General features: G+C 50.2%; 1 long non-coding RNA gene across 1 annotated transcript; it reads left to right on the forward strand.

Moving 5' to 3' along the window:
* Positions 1 to 273: 273 nt before the first annotated feature.
* Positions 274 to 13,257, forward strand: LOC130858746 (uncharacterized). Its single transcript, XR_009055109.1, has 3 exons — positions 274 to 459; positions 3,908 to 4,816; positions 12,974 to 13,257. It is a non-coding gene; the product is annotated as an uncharacterized LOC130858746 (long non-coding RNA).
* Positions 13,258 to 15,397: the final 2,140 nt, after the last annotated feature.

Consider the following 15,397-nt stretch of genomic DNA (forward strand, 5'->3'; position numbering starts at 1 on the left):
GCTCCCAACAGGGATGTGGTCCCCCATGGGGGCCCCCTGGCCCTGCAGGGCCTGACAAGAGGGAAGGGGGTGTCCCTGCCCTTCCCCTCTCCGTCTTGACACCACTTCCTCTTTTGCTTCCCTGTTCTCCTTCCAGATCTTCAGGCCTGGCAGTGTGGCCAGTGACCGGTCAGAGCACAGCGTGGGCCAGCGAACCAGAGCCTGGGGCGGGGCCAGCCCAACGGGGGTCAGAGCCCTGGACGGGCAACTTCCTGGGGCGCTGGGGGAGGAACAAGCAGGACACCTCAGCCTCCCTACCGTACCCTGTGCCAGCCTCCTGTGTGACCTTGCCTGGAATTCCCTCCCTGAGTGTTACTCACCATCGACAAAGAGCGGGTGCTGTCATCAAGCCTTAGAAGTTGTTTGAGAAGCTGATGTTGCCTTAGAAGGCGCTGGAGCTGGTCCGAGTGGTAAGAAGCAGTAAGTAGAGGGGTGGGGAGGTGGGAAGGGGATGGCCCAGCCTGGTGGTGGTGGCGGTAGAGTGGGAGCTGGGGAGCTGGACAGCATCTCTGGTGTCCTCCACCAGTTTCCCACGCAGTGCCATCCCCACATCAGACATCCGCAGTGTGATTCCTCTTTAGGGGCTGATGTATGTCCCCACCCCACCCCCAATTCATTTGTGGATGCCCTAACCCCCAGTACCTCAGCATGTAGCTTTGAGAGATACGGTCTTTAAAGAGGTAATTAAGTTAAAATGAGGGTGGGCCCTAATCCTATGTGATCAGTGTCATTATAAGAAGAGGCGATCAGAACACAGACACACACAGAGGGATGACCATGGGAGGACACAGGGAGAAGACACCATCTGCAAGCCAAGGACAGAGGCCTCAGAAGGAACCAGCCCTGCCAACTCAATCTTGGACTTCTACCTCCAGGACTGCGAGAAAATTGGAAGCCCCTCCTCCCGCCCCCAGTCTGTGGTGCTTGTCGTGGCGGCCCTGGCCGACTAACAGTGCCTCAGTCCCTCTCCCCAGAGTGCCCTGCCTGGTGCCCTCTGTCTGTTTATCTTCTTCCCTTTGCTCCTGGGTCACCAATTCCAGCTTTCACATGGTTCTGATTTGCAAATGCTACTTCTGGTCATGAGGTCTCCTTATCTGCTGCTGTGCTGGAAGCTTCTGGAGATTGAAGCAGCACATGCAGGAGGGCCCAGGAGGGCTTCCGTAGAAGGTGTGAAGATTTCAAGCCCCTTGATAAGCCACTTAGCCTAAGCTGATAGCAGCAAGAGTCATTCTGTACAGAGTCGTGAGAGCCCTACCATGTCCCTTGCTAAGCATCCCACACGCCTGGCAGCATAATTTATTGAAATATTAACTTGGGCTTCCTCCTTCCACCTGCCCACACCCCCTTTCCTGTACAGCACCATGCTTTGTATGTCCTGGCCTTGGGAATTGATGGAGCTTAGAATGGCCCATCTACCAAAGACTTCAGCAGGTGGCAAATAGGCTGTGATTCCCTAGGAATAATATTAAAACTGGTAGACAACCCCCACTCCCCAGCTTCACATCCCTTCTTTGGCAGACTGGGGGGGTGGGGAGCCTCCAAGAAGCAGTGGTGAGGGGCAGTGGCCAACCCCTCACCCCCACCTCCATCCCCACCCTTCTGCCCTGCTGCCACGGGTACCATGCTCACAATGTCAGGGAGACCCCAGGGTGAGAGGTAAAAATGGAGGCTGCAGGATGCTGGTGCACAGGGGCCCCACGTGTGTCAGTGAGACAGGAGGCTACATGATTACCTACCACTGGTCAGCCCATACCACGCGGGCCCTCCAGATCCACAGCCCTAGGCTTTCCCCCTCTCCGTCTGGACTCTCCTGCCAGTCCTGGGGCCATTGCTGCTGGTGAGGATGGTCTTGGGCCGGGATCTTGGCTACAGCACTGACCTCAGCAGGGGTCTGATGCATCACCCACCCTCACTGTACTGAGCTCTGCTGAGAGCAGTGTGCCAGGCACCTACCCAATGTCTAGTTTCCTCTTCTTTCTGCTAGCAAGACCCTGATTTGGGGGAGGGATAGCAATGTACCCAGCTAAAATACTTCCTAGGATCCTTTGTAGCTAGTGATGGGCATGTTGACCCAGTTCTGCCCAATGGAATAAGAGAAGTCAGTGAGTAGATATTGAAAAAGGAAATGACTCAACTGACATGTTCATCAGTTCTTTACATCTCATTGCTGACGTCACCCTTTCTCCCTTCCTGGAAGACAGTGTGTATGCCTGGAGGTGCAGCAGCCACCTTTCAACCATGAGGACAAAAGCCAGGTGCTGAGTGTGGTGGAAGAGAAATGTAGAAGGAATCTGGCTGACACCCCTAAGTAGTAGCACTGGCCCTTGACTGCCAACTCTGAACTTATTTTTTGCAAGAGATTAAAAAAAAAATTCTTCTTTGTTTAAGCCCCTGTTACTCTCGTTTTCAGGTACCTGCAGATAAACATAATTCTAACTGACACACAGCTCTTCCTACACAAAATCTGGGAGCTCCTTCTGAAATCTCAGCCCCTACCCTAGCCAACCCTAGAGCAGCCCCACCCAAGGATGGCTGTGCCTCTACTCTGACCCCACCACACTAAGGTGATGGCCCAGAGGAGTGCAGGGTGTAGGGGCACAAGCTCAGAGAGGTTAAGTGACTTGTCCTGCATCACAGCTAGTGAGAGCAGAGCCAAGTGTCAAAATAAGATCTGTCTCAGAGGCATCATTTTTTCTCCGATATTAGGGTGGGTGAAGGTGGGCAAAGATGTGGGAGTTCACAGACCAGTGAATCTGATGTGATTTCCTAGGAATAATAATAATAATAATAATAATAATAATAATAAATAGTAGATCAAAGCCTCATTGAAGTCTTGGCAAATGTTGCCTCAAGGAGGCCTACCCTGACTACTCTATTTAAAATTTCAGCCTATATTTCTAATTCCATTACCCTGCTCTATTTTTCTTTTTAATAGAATGGATCACCTCCTAGCACAGTATTTAACTTACTTTTATTATATCGGCTGTCCGTGTCTGTCAACTCTCTCCCCACCCCAGGTTTAAGCCCCACACAGATAAGGCTCTTGATCTGCTTTGTTCATGAATACATTCTAAGAGCCTAGAATAATGCTGGCATGAAAACGGTATTCATTGAACTGAATTAAGTTGCGATGTTTCCTGAGCACCAACGATTAGGGGCTGAATTGTGTCCTCCCCAAAATTCATGTGCTGAAGTCCTAACGCCCAGCACCTCAGAATGTGACTATATGTGGAGACAGGGTCTTTGAAGAGGAAATGAAGTTAAAATGAGGTCCTTAGGGTGAGCCCTAATCCAATATGATGGCTATCCTTATAAAAAGAGGAGATTAGGACACAGATACACAGAGAAGGAAGACCACGTGAGGACAACAGAGAGAAGAAGGCCACCTACAAACCACGAAGAGAAGCCTCAGAAGAAATCAATCCTGCTGACACCCAGACGGTGGACTTCTAAGCTTCCAGAATCATGAGAAAATAAGCTTCTGTAGTTTAAGCCAACCAGTCTGCGGTCCTTTGTTATGCAGTGAATATAGCACCCATGCCTGGCTCTGTGTGCTCGGCTTTGTACGGGTTGTCTCATTTTACCTTAACCACAAACCTAAGAGATAAGTTCTTACTTCTCAGATGCGGAAACTGAGGCCCAGGAAGTGATGATGGTGCAGAGGAGCTGGGGAAAGGCTACTTCTTGGGGTGCTAGGCCCGCCGGGGGCTAGGGGGAGGGAGCCCCGGCTGCTGGCCCTCCAGGGCCCCCTCCTTATCTGGGGTTCTCTGGGTGGTCAGACCTGTCCTCCATCTGCCCCACTCCCAACCCCGCCCCGCCCACAAATGGGTCTGTGTTGGACCCCTGGCCCCCTCACCTGCTCTCCCAGCAGCTTTGTGCAGACTCGTGATGTGAGATGCTGCTGGTACCACGCGAAGAAACAAGTCTCTATGCTACAACTTCGGACACTGAGGCCAGTGGAGGGAGGTGAAGGAAGACAGCTGTGGGGAGAAGCATTTCTGCGGTGTTCCTGCAAGCAGTTGGTCCCGATGCACTGCCCGCAGGCCTGCGCGGAGACACAGGTTCCCAAGATGAGGGTGTGAGGAGCCCATTCGTTCTTCAGCCAGCACTTCTAGCCAGGACGACGGTCGTGGTTGGTACTTCCCGAGGTCCTACCAGGTGCCAAGCGTTGTCCTCAGCACCTGGTGTTGAGTTTCTCGTTTGATCCTCCGAGCGGCGCTGCGAGATGGTCATTGATAGTATCACCATTTTACAGGTGGGGACACGGAGGCTTAGAGAGCTCAAGTGACTAATACTTATTGGGCTGGGATCCTGTCTGATTTCAGTGCTGCATGCCTTCACCATTAAGTGACACCACTGTATACCTTGCCATGTGCTGCCTTAGGCTGTAGTTGGTCGGGCCTGTTCCCCAAACTCCTTGCTCTAGAGAATTAGGAAAGAAATACATGGAAAAGAGGATGGAAATTCTGACAGCTAGCATGACAAAGGTCTGAACTCCTGAACACGTGGTTGGTAACATTCCCTGCCTGCCCCTCCTTCCCCACGGATCGCCTCTTCCTGGGAGCTGAGATTGTCTCCTCTGTCTGATTCTTCCCCCTCCAAGGCCACCCCGTGCTCATCTCAGCTGGGGTCACGGGGAGGTGGAGGTGCCCCTGCCAGCAGCTCTTTGTCGTCAGTAGCTGGTTGTGGAACTGCCTGGTCGGCCCACAGCGGAGGATGGTGGATCGTCCAGGCCTTCCTGGAGGAATAAGGACAGCTGGAGACAGTCTGAAGCCAGGTGTGTGGGTCCTGGGTGGTGACTGCCTGTGCTTTGCCCTCAGGACCCCTCCCCTCTGGCCTCCAGAGCCCATGCCCTTTCTTCGCGCGGGTGTCCCCTTTGTGCCAAGGAGGGGCCTTCGGAGACCTTCTGACCATCGACTCGGTTTTGGGAGTCTGGCTGGGAACCTCTGCCCTCCCCGGCTGGCCTCACAGTCCTGGACACTCTGCGGGGTGGAATCTGGGTGGAGGTGAACCAGGGCAGGCCCTCCTCCACCCCCTCCCCCTCCCCAGAGCCTGTGACCGAGCCACCTCTCCCCGGTGTGAGTGTGGCAGACTGAGGGGGGTGGCACGCCCCCCGTGAGGGCTGGGCCCTCTGCGTGTGTAGGGGGGCCTCAGGGATGGAGCACATGTGCCGCGGTTGGGAGGGCGAACAGCCCACGCCTGTTGACAAGCCTGCCCAGCACAGTCCCTGCCCCCGACAGGAAGGTGCCTGGCATAGGAAGAGGGCAGTGGTGTCACCGGGCCGGCTGCAGAAGCAGGTGGCCACGGCAGCCTTGGTGGGAAGCCAGAGGACGTGACGAGGCTGCCCAAGGCCATGCCCGCCTGCCCGAGTCGGAGGAAGCTGCAGGGCCCCGGCTCCAGGTGCCCGCCAGCCGCCCCCTGGGCCAATGCCTCTGGCTGCACATCTGTGGGGGCTGGGCTCGGCACGGGCTGATGGAGAGTCACGACGAGCAGGTCCCCGTGTGCCCCGATGGGGCTCTCCTGACCACACTTAGCCTACTTACGGGCTGGCTTCTGGGCTTTTCTTTAGACAAAGTAGCATAACTGGCTTTCCTCTGGAACCTGTCATTCACTCAACCCCTAAATTCACTTATCAGACATCCAACACCCTGTTTCTCATTTTCAGGATGATTCTGCAGTTCTAGAAATTAAAACCTGCTGCATTCTGAAAAGGTGCTTTCTGTCCTCTCTGGCAAGCGGACGACACAGCCCCTCATGATTCTGCGGGACACCTTTGGCTACTTACAGTGAAAAGGGTAGAAAGAGAGGACCCAGGGCCTGAACTAGACTGGCTAGACAGGTTGGGGCTACTGAGACAGCTGGGGGTGCTTGGGGAAAGCTGGGCAGGCGGGCAGTGGGAGGGGTCTGTGAGTCCGGGGATGGCGGCAGAGGCCTGGCTAAAGATGCTGGTGAGGGCTCACCAGGCCAGGCAGAGCCATTCTCAGGGGGAGCTGGAGCGTGGGGCAGGGACCATCTCAGGGGTTGTGGCCACCAGGGCTGTGGCTGAGGGTCCCAAGGACATACCTGTGTGGTCTGTGAAAGGCATGCTCAATGCCGGTGCTGTTTGCTCCGTGTCAAGACTGTTGAGGGGTCACTGGATCCCTGGGAGGAAGTAGGTAGCCTGAGCCTCTATCTGCCGGGTGAGGAACTTTCCTTTGGAAGAGCCTGAAGAGGCCACGGTGGCTGTGGGGGCCGTGAGTCTGTGATGGATGCTACCCCCAGAGAGGGGCTGGTGGCCGGGGGATGAAGGTTCAACACCTCCGGAAACGGTCTTTGCGGGGCATCTGCCACGCGGTCACCACAGGGCTGTGGCAGAGACCTGTGGTTTGGACACAACGGCCACTGAGGGGTCAGCTGCCCCAGGCTGGGGAGCAGAGGCTACCACTTGCCCACTGCTCCCTTTTGGGGGACACGTCCCCTCATGACGTAGTTCCTTCCAGATACCCATGAAGACCCTGACGAGTGCAGGACACTGTGGGAGAAAGTGATCAAGGCGGGCTTCAGCCTGAGCACGAGGCAGAACGGCCCGTGCACCTGAAGAAGCAGACTCGGCACGGGGGGCTGCCGGGTGGGGTCGTCAGGTGGTCTGGGCTGTGGAGCAGGTGGCCCTGAGCTAGGCCTGGAGGGCTGTGTGGGCCACAGGCTGGGAGACCAGGGGGCAAGGATCATGGAGGGAGGGGTGGTGAGAGAATGGCCTGAGGAATCACAATGAAAATGACAACGGCTAAAGTAATGAGGGTTAGTACTTGCTCCTCAAGTCAATAAAGGCGTGAAAGAGGCTGGGAAGTGCTGGCTCCAGGCCCACTGCAGAGTGAGCAGCTGATAAATGCTGGCAAATGGCAGTTGTTATCTCTACAGGGAGGTGGGCCCCCAGCAAACCGAAAGGTGGCCTGAGTTTTGAGTGTCAGTTTTGGAGCCAACCTGGGTGCCCTTTTGCACCCCATCTGCCCTTCAATCCCTTCATTGCCCCCAAGGGCAGGGCTGCACCCCAGGTGGACCCAGCCCTCCTGAGCGCGGCCCCTCTGAGCTGAGGCTGCGGCGGCCCCACTGCCCTGCAAACCCCAGCCCCCATTCCACACACCACCACGTGGACCCCACTCCACAGTGGGTTAAGGCATCCTTTCACCTTGTCTGGGCCTTTCCACTTGGGGTGATACCGGGAGAGGGTCTGGGGCCAGCTCCTGTGAAACCTGGGGGCCGCTTCAGCCCCCAGAGAGATGCCTTCACTGCCCAGAACGGGGCAGGATCTCGGGGGTTCTCTTGGTTTCTCCAAGGGTGCCCAGGGCACTGTGGAGAGTGTTCTAGAACCCAGATGAGGAAACCCCACCCTCACCCCAACTCAGAGAAGCCAGGGCATCATTCAAATGACTGTCCCTGCCTGAAAACCTGCTCCCTCTCCAGAGATGTGGCCCTGTCACCTACCCAGATGTTAATCAACTCACTTGCGTTGGGACTCCCCTCCCACACATACTAAGTGACCATGGCTCATCTGAGCCTCCCAGACTTTCCATCCCCTCCCCTCCCCCCCTCCTCCCCCGGCCCCTCATCTTCTCCGGACTGTTGCCTGTTATTACATGAGCCTCTCCATGTCTGGCTCCCCTCCAGGTGCTCTCCTTTGGGGCCAGTCTCCAAAGAGCCCCCCAGTTATCTTTTAGAAATGCAAAGCCCATTGCCAGCGTTCCCCTTAGTGGCTTTCGCTTACCTTCTGGCTAAAACCCCAATTCCTTAGCAGTGAGGCCTCCTCCTTGTGGTTGGCTTATCCCTGTCCTTCTCACCCAGCCACCTCTTGGACTGGGGGCCAGGCCCACTGAAGCCTCCACCTGAAACCCCTGGACCTTGTTTTCTTGGAACCCCCACACTTTTGTACCTGGCCTCTCTGCCTTGAACTCCCCCGCCCAGACCCTTTTTCCCCCTAACTCCAACTCACCTTGAATTTTATCTTCAAAGTTTACGTCACTACCTTACTTGTAGTTTTTTTTTTTTTTATGTGGGAATGTCTATTGCATTTGCTGGCTATTGGCGTAACGCGTGGTCGCCCTGCTTCGGGTCCCTACATTGGATGCTTTCCTCTCTCCTCACCTGAGAGCTTTCCACCTGGGCTCCCTGGTGCCCCTGAAGTGAACACGGGTAGTTATACCTATAATTGTTCATGCCTGTCAGATTCTCAATGTTTTATCCTCAGTACCCAGCAGTTCCTGAATTATGTTGAATTGATAAAGATATTAATTAAAATATCTTTAGTGTACCTTCTATTTCAAAGCTATAGATCCAAGTGTCTGAATTTTTAAAATTAAAATTTAGAAGAGTTTAATTATTCTGCACCTCAATTGCGAGCTCGAGCCCCCTTTCTGCCTCATGGTGGATACTTCAGCCAGTTCCAGGAAATCCACCCTTTCTGTGATCTCCCACCCCCAGTCCAATTTATGCTTTTTATTCCATTTTCTCCTTCTCACTTTTGCAACGGAATCCAAGTTAGGGTGCCTCTCTTAAGTGTCCGGATGCTGAGGGGGAAGAGGTGGGTCCTTGGGGGCCATGCTGAAGCCTGGCTGGCATCTGCTCTGTCCTTTGGCTCACAGGAGACATCTGTCCCCCAGCCTTTGCTGAGATACAGAAGAGGGCAACCGCTGAGTGCGGGCCAGTGGCTTCATTCCTATCAGAGAGCCCCTTCCCTTTACAAATCCCAAACCTCAAGATGCTACCTTGGGAGGAGTGTTAGAACAGAAGGGGTGCATGTGAGAAATGATCCACCCACCTCCCAGCTCCTTCCTCAATAGTGGGGAGGGGCTGGAGGAGAGGCTGAGCCTTGGAGAAAGTACCATATTATCTGTAAGAGCTCAGTAATGAGTCTCTGAATATGCAAAGAGCCTGGTGGGGTCCAGGTTGGTGGTAGAGGTCTCAGGGGTAGAATGGCTCTGCATAATAAGGAAGGAATATTTTTGGAGCTGGAGTTGGGGGTGGGGTTCAGGGGTTGGCCGAGGGGGTAATGAGGCGGGCAGAGCCACTGCCGGCAGAATGGCCACGGGACTTCATAAGAATGGGGACGCCTACTTTGTCACTGTGATGGGGTGGGCCCTGTCTGTCTCCCCAAACTTTCAATCAAGTAGACTGCACCCAAGTTGGAATGCTCACCCTGGGAACGGAAGGGAGGCTCTTTCCTTTTCAAGGTCAAACTTGTACTCTCTTGACCCTGGGGAGACCCTGGGGGAGGTAGCCTGAGATCCTGATGGGACCCCAGCGAAATGATCCGTGGTCCTCTCTGGACAGACAGTTGTGGAACGGGGTCACCTTTGAGGAGCAGGGTCACTTGGACAAATCTGGGGCAGGGAGGAGTTCGCTCCTGGTCCTCCTCTGTGCACACATTTGCTCTTTCATCAGCACCTGGGGTGATTTGAATACAGATTGTATGCCAACAATCTGTAAAAGGAAAAGGGTCCCCAAACTGGTCAGGGACAGAACTTTTTTTGTGCGATGCAATGAACAATTTCCTTCTGGAAAGAAATCAGCATTCCTGATGAAACGCAGGAGCAAATTTCTGATGAGCTTTAGTGGAATTAAAACGGGTGGGAAACCAGTGCCCGGCCCACCCAGCTGCCTCCCAGAAGGAAGGGGCTGTGGCCATACCCATGTGTATCTAAGGAGATGTGGAAATAGTTCTTTCCCAGCTGCTTCCACAAAGACGCTATAAAACAAAAAATGCCCTAAAATAGCAATAAAATATGTGGCAGAGGGTCTAAACTGGGACTCAGAAACAGGTTCTGGGAGGGTTGAGGGAGCCGGACCCCAGGAGTGGGAGCCTTGGGTTCTTTGTCCACACAGATGAGAGTCGCCCTGCTTCCCTTCCTCCAACACTGTGATGATCAGACGAGATAAGGATTAGATGGCAACACACTTGGAAATGTGGAAGGTGGCTTGTAAATCAGGGATCTATTATTACGATCATCTGGTTCAGAGCTGATCTGCCCATGCCAGACAGGCTCAGGAGGCAGGTTCTATACCGGTCTCCCTAACACAGGCCTTCTTTTCAATGGCATGCGTACAATTCCCCATCGTGCAAAGGGGCATCTCCCCCTCTGCATTTTCTCTGTGATTGCTCCAGCTCTGAAGCCCTCTGAAGTGCATGGCTTCCTTCCTCCCTGCAACAGCTTCCTGACCCTCCTCCTGTGGCCTGCCTTCTGGGTTCCCCAACAGTCAGACCAGCACAGGTGCTCCCCAGCTCTGTTTACAGCAGAGCCAAGGCCCCTGGAGCTGGTATTGGGAGAAAAGGGTTAGTCGCCTTCCCAGCCTGTGGCAGTCCCAACCTGGCCTCTCCCCACCCCCAGCACAGGCACAACTCGATGTCTGTCTCTCTGCTGATTATAAGATAGCTCATGGCTGTTATGTCTGCTTGAATAAGCTCTTTTGTCCCAGAGAATTTTCCCATGTCAAACATTTAGTCTGTTGTGTTATGGGTCAGTGAGCAAGGAGGTAAGTCTGATTCTTAAACAACCTTGTGAACGCAAGACAACTGTCTGAAAGGCAATCAAACAACATCTGTCACACTCTCCCCAACTTCCAAGACCCTTTCTTAAAAAACAAATTATTGTTTTGTGTTTAGGTTTCTTTGAAAAACTCAGATATTACCAAGATATATACTTGGGAAGATGAAAGTCCCTCATAAATCTGCACCTCCCTTCCCCGCTCCCCTCAGTGCCAGAAAACAATTGTTAATACTCTAGTGTATGTTGCTCAGATTTTTCTTCTCTGCGCCTACTAACATGGATAGTAATATTATCATTACTTTCTTTTTTTAAATCATTGTACCATAGATATTGTTTTGCAATTTGCTTTTTGGCTTAACATAGAACTTCTTTCAGTATTAGGATCTCATTTTTCAAACAATTGTACAGTGTTCCATTGTGTCTATGAATAATCATCTATTTAATGAGTTTCCTGTTGATGGATATTTGGAATTCAACCCTTTCCAACACAATTTTTTCTTTATGTAAACAATGGATATCCTTGCACATATGTTTTTGTATACTTGTGAGAGTGTTTCTATGAGTATAGGATGTATTTCTAGAAGCAGAAATGCAGGATCAAAGGTGTAAACATTTAAAGTTTAGTAGGCATTGCCAAATTGACTAAGCAAACATGGCTAGGTTTCAGTTTGCGAATTTCTTGAAGGTAGGAATGCCACCGGACACCTAGAGGTGTCAGTGCCAGCAATGGGAAGAAGTGGCAGTTCATCTTGGGTACACCTGGAAGTGTACCCAAGATTTGAGGCATCTTAGTATGTGAGGACTAACCCAGGAGAGGACAAGGCATACACTATCCATCTGGAAAGAACAGAGTCATCACTTGAGTGAATCCCAGGTAAGGTGAGGCCTGAACGACATGGACATTTATGAAACTGTGTCTAGCACAATCCCTCTGAGAGGGTCCCCTTCCCACTCCCCGACTCCAACCGCTGGCTTCTCATAGGAGCTGCCTATGCTTTGTTTGCTGGCCTAGCCAGGGGTTGGCAAACATAATCTCTGGCTAATTAGAAGCCTTCCCTAGCATTTTTTGAATGGGAAGTAAGAGAAGAGAGGTCTTGGTTCAGGCAAGGGGGTTGGACATATGTGTGTCTAGAGTCAACCAGGGGTCATGGTTTCTGCAGTATAGAGAAAGACAGTTGAAGCTGACTCCAGAGACAAAGAAAGCTCCAGAGCCCAAGTGGTGCTGGAGGTTCTCATCCTTGCCATCCCCAAGGCCCGAGGGCTACTGCTTTAGTTTTTCCTGTTTTTGACCTCTGTATAAACGGAATTATACAATTTGTACTCATGTGTCCTTGTCTCTGTGATGCAACGGTACATCTGTACATCAGTGAGATTCATCCGCATTGTCGCACGTAGCAATAGCTCTTTCGCTTTAATTGCCTCATAGTATTCCAGTGAGACTGAGTATATACCTCTGAATAGGATTTTGGGGCCCCGTCATAACTCTATGATAACTTTTTGAGGAACTGCTAAACTGTTTCCCTAAACAATTGCACCATTTTAAGTTCCCATCAGCAAAGCATGGGAGTTCCAATTTCTCCACATTCACACCAATACTTGTATTGTGTGTCTTTTTGATTACAGACCTCCTAATGGGTGTAAAGTGGTGTTCCACTGTGGTTTTACTTTGCATTTCCCTGATGGCTAGTGATGTTGAGTAAGGTTTCATGCATTTTTTGCCCATTTGCATATCTTTTCTGGGAGAAAAGTCTATTCAAAATCTTTGCCCATTTAAAAATTGGGTTATTTGTCCTTTTTATTGATGAGTTGTAAGAATTTTTTAAATATTCTGGATCCTAGACCCTTATCACATATATGACTTGTAGATATTTCCTCCCACTATGGGGCCGACTTGTGTTTTCAAAAGATCACTGTGGTTACTATTTTGACAGTAGGTTGTAGGGAGAGGGCAGAACCAGAAGCTGGGAGAACAGATAGGAGGCTAGTGTAGTCCTCCAGGTGAGAGGTGATGGTGGTCAAAATAAATTCTGACTCTCTAAGTTGTAAGGCAGGGTCTGCCCTAGAGTCTGTCTGGTTCTGGCCCTGGCACTGCCTTGGATTCTCCCTGATTGTGACCTGGTTTTTTGCCTACAGTTTTGCTCAGCCCTCCCTGATTTCAGCTTATGTCCGTGTCCCCATTTTCCCTTCCATTTCCTCATATGTTAATTTCATCTGGCCACATTGTAGGCAATTTTGTGAATCCCCCGGTATCCCCTTTGTAATGGGCACAGAGCGTGGGAAAATAAAGAGGTGGCGGATAGGGAGACGGGCGGACAGACTCCTGGCCTTTGTGGACTCACAGAAGCTGGACTCCTTCCTCTGATGCTTGCCCTCCCCCAGTTTTTTACCTGGTTCTGAGTTCTGGTTCTACTTTCTAGATTCCCAGTTGCCCACCATGTACTGGGAGACGGGTACGTGACTCAGAAGTGGAGGGATGCAATAGAGAGCTTTGGAGGACAGCCCGCAGATCCCTGAAAACACAGACATCCCATTCGTTTCCAGTCTGTGGGGCAGCCCCTTCTCAACCTGCACAGCCCTGAGCTTCCACAGGCCTGAGTCAAGACGCTCTCCTCGCCTCTCTGGGAGCGAAGAGTGGGGGCCACAAAGCTTGCTGGAAGCAGAGTCTGTATCCAAGGTTCATTTGGATTTTTAGCATATTAGAAACAACACAGTAGAAATAAAAATTTTGTTTATTTTTATTTTAAAAATTTGTTATTTATTTATTTATTTATTGCTGTGTTGGGTCTTAGTTGCGGCATGCAGGCTCTTTTGTTGCCGAGCACGAGCTCTTCGTTTTGGTGTGTGGGCTTCTCTTTAGTTGTGGCTGGGATTATGGTAAAGTTAGAGCCGTATCTAGGGTGCAAATTTTAAGGAGGCATTGAGGGGGGAAGATAAATTAGGAGTTTGGGATTAACATGTACACACTACCACCTATAAAGTAGGTAAGCAACAAGGACCTGCTGTATAGCACAGAGAACTATATTCAATATCTTGTAATAACCTATAACAGAAAAGAATCGGAAAAAGGATATATATATGTAACTGAATCGTTTTGTTTTACATCTGAAACATTGTAAATCAACTATACTTCAATAAAATAAATGAATAAAAATTTAAGGAGGCATTCACTTTCCTTCTCGTCTCTTGCCTTACTCTAGTCCTGGCCTTAAGAAAGTATCAGAAAATATCATATAGCCAGGAAAAAAATCTAATGAAATTTACTTAAGATTTCTAGAGTAAATACACTGAACATTACTGACAGAATTTAAAGGACAAAATAAGTGAGGATCTATTCCTTGGTTATGAATTAAAAGACTAAATGTTGTTAAAAACTAAATATGTTAAAAACTAAATCTACCTATAGATTCAGGGCATTCCCAGTAAAAATCCTAGCTAGTTACTTTGTGGTAATTGAGAGATAATTCTGAAATGTATATGGAAATTCAAATAATTTAGCATAGCCAAGGCAATTCTGAATAAAAACAAAGCCGGAAGACTTATACTACCTGATTTCAAGATTTACTATAAGGTTACATTAATTAAGACAGTCTGGTGATGGTACGAGAATAGAAAAATAGACCAAGGGAATATAAAAGAGAGTCAAGAAATTGTCCTTACATATATGGTTCTTGGATTTATGGCAAAATCTCCACGGCAAATCAGTAAAGAAAAAAAAATTTTTTTTCAATAACTGATGTGGGTTAATTGAACATCCATGTGGAAAAAATTAATCCTGACCCCTACCTCACACAATGTATTAATTAATGCATGTGAGATGGATCATAGTCCTAAATGTAAAAGTTGAAAACAAATAAGTGTGATGGCATAGCTTGACCTTGGTGGTGGTAAACAAGTGTACGAATTTTTAAAAAGTTTGTTCACCTTGTGACAGTTCATCCAGCTATATATTTATGCTTTATGCTCTTCTAATCATTGAATTATAGTCTGCAATAAATTTATTTAAAAAGCAAAAGTGTCAGAACTATACATGAAAATGACTACACTTTACTGTAAATTACACTTTAATAAGAAAATGAAAAAGCAAAGTAAGGCTATGGGGCTGATGAGAGCTAGCATCCCTGACACAGATGAACTGTACGTGACATGAGCCCTGCCCCCCATGTACAAGTCATCCCATTCCGAGGACATCATAAGAGGAAGCAGAAGCATCAGTAGGCAGGAAGAAGTCTGAAGTGTGGTGCGATGAGTATCTGACTGTTCAGGTTAAGTTTCAAGATGTGATGAGCCTGCAGCAGAGAATGGAAAACCCCCACTGCCTCCTGTCCCCAGGTTTTAGACAGGAAACTCAGTTATGAGTAAAACCAGAACACCAGTGTGACTGATGTGCTGAGTGGATAAGCAGCAAGATGCCATTTTGTCCCCTCATGACAACTCAAACCTGATTTTTGAAATCATCTTGTCTTTTCTTGGTGTCTTGGTTTGTGTCTCCCCAGAAACAGACTCTGAGACAGAATTTGAGTGCAAGCTGTTTATAGGGAGGCAATCCCTGGACACACAGGTAGCAGGAGTGGGGAGGTGAGACAGGAAAGGGGTAGGAGCCAACAGGGAGTGAGTTTTCAGGCTGGGTATCACAGAACCATCCCAGCTGGGGCGCCAGGAAGCTGTGGTACTTAACCAACAGCTTCCTGTCCCTCCCTGACTGAGGACTGCTTCCAGGTACATGAGGTCTGAAGCACTTCTGATTTGCCTTGCTCAAGGCTTGGATGCCTGCCCCGTCAGATAAAAGCCCTCAGCTAGAGTCGCAGGTATTGGCAACACACAGCCTTCCTGGGTAGGGTTAA

This window comes from Hippopotamus amphibius, chromosome 8 (assembly GCF_030028045.1).
Source record: "Hippopotamus amphibius kiboko isolate mHipAmp2 chromosome 8, mHipAmp2.hap2, whole genome shotgun sequence".
Taxonomy (NCBI): Eukaryota; Metazoa; Chordata; class Mammalia; order Artiodactyla; family Hippopotamidae; genus Hippopotamus; species Hippopotamus amphibius.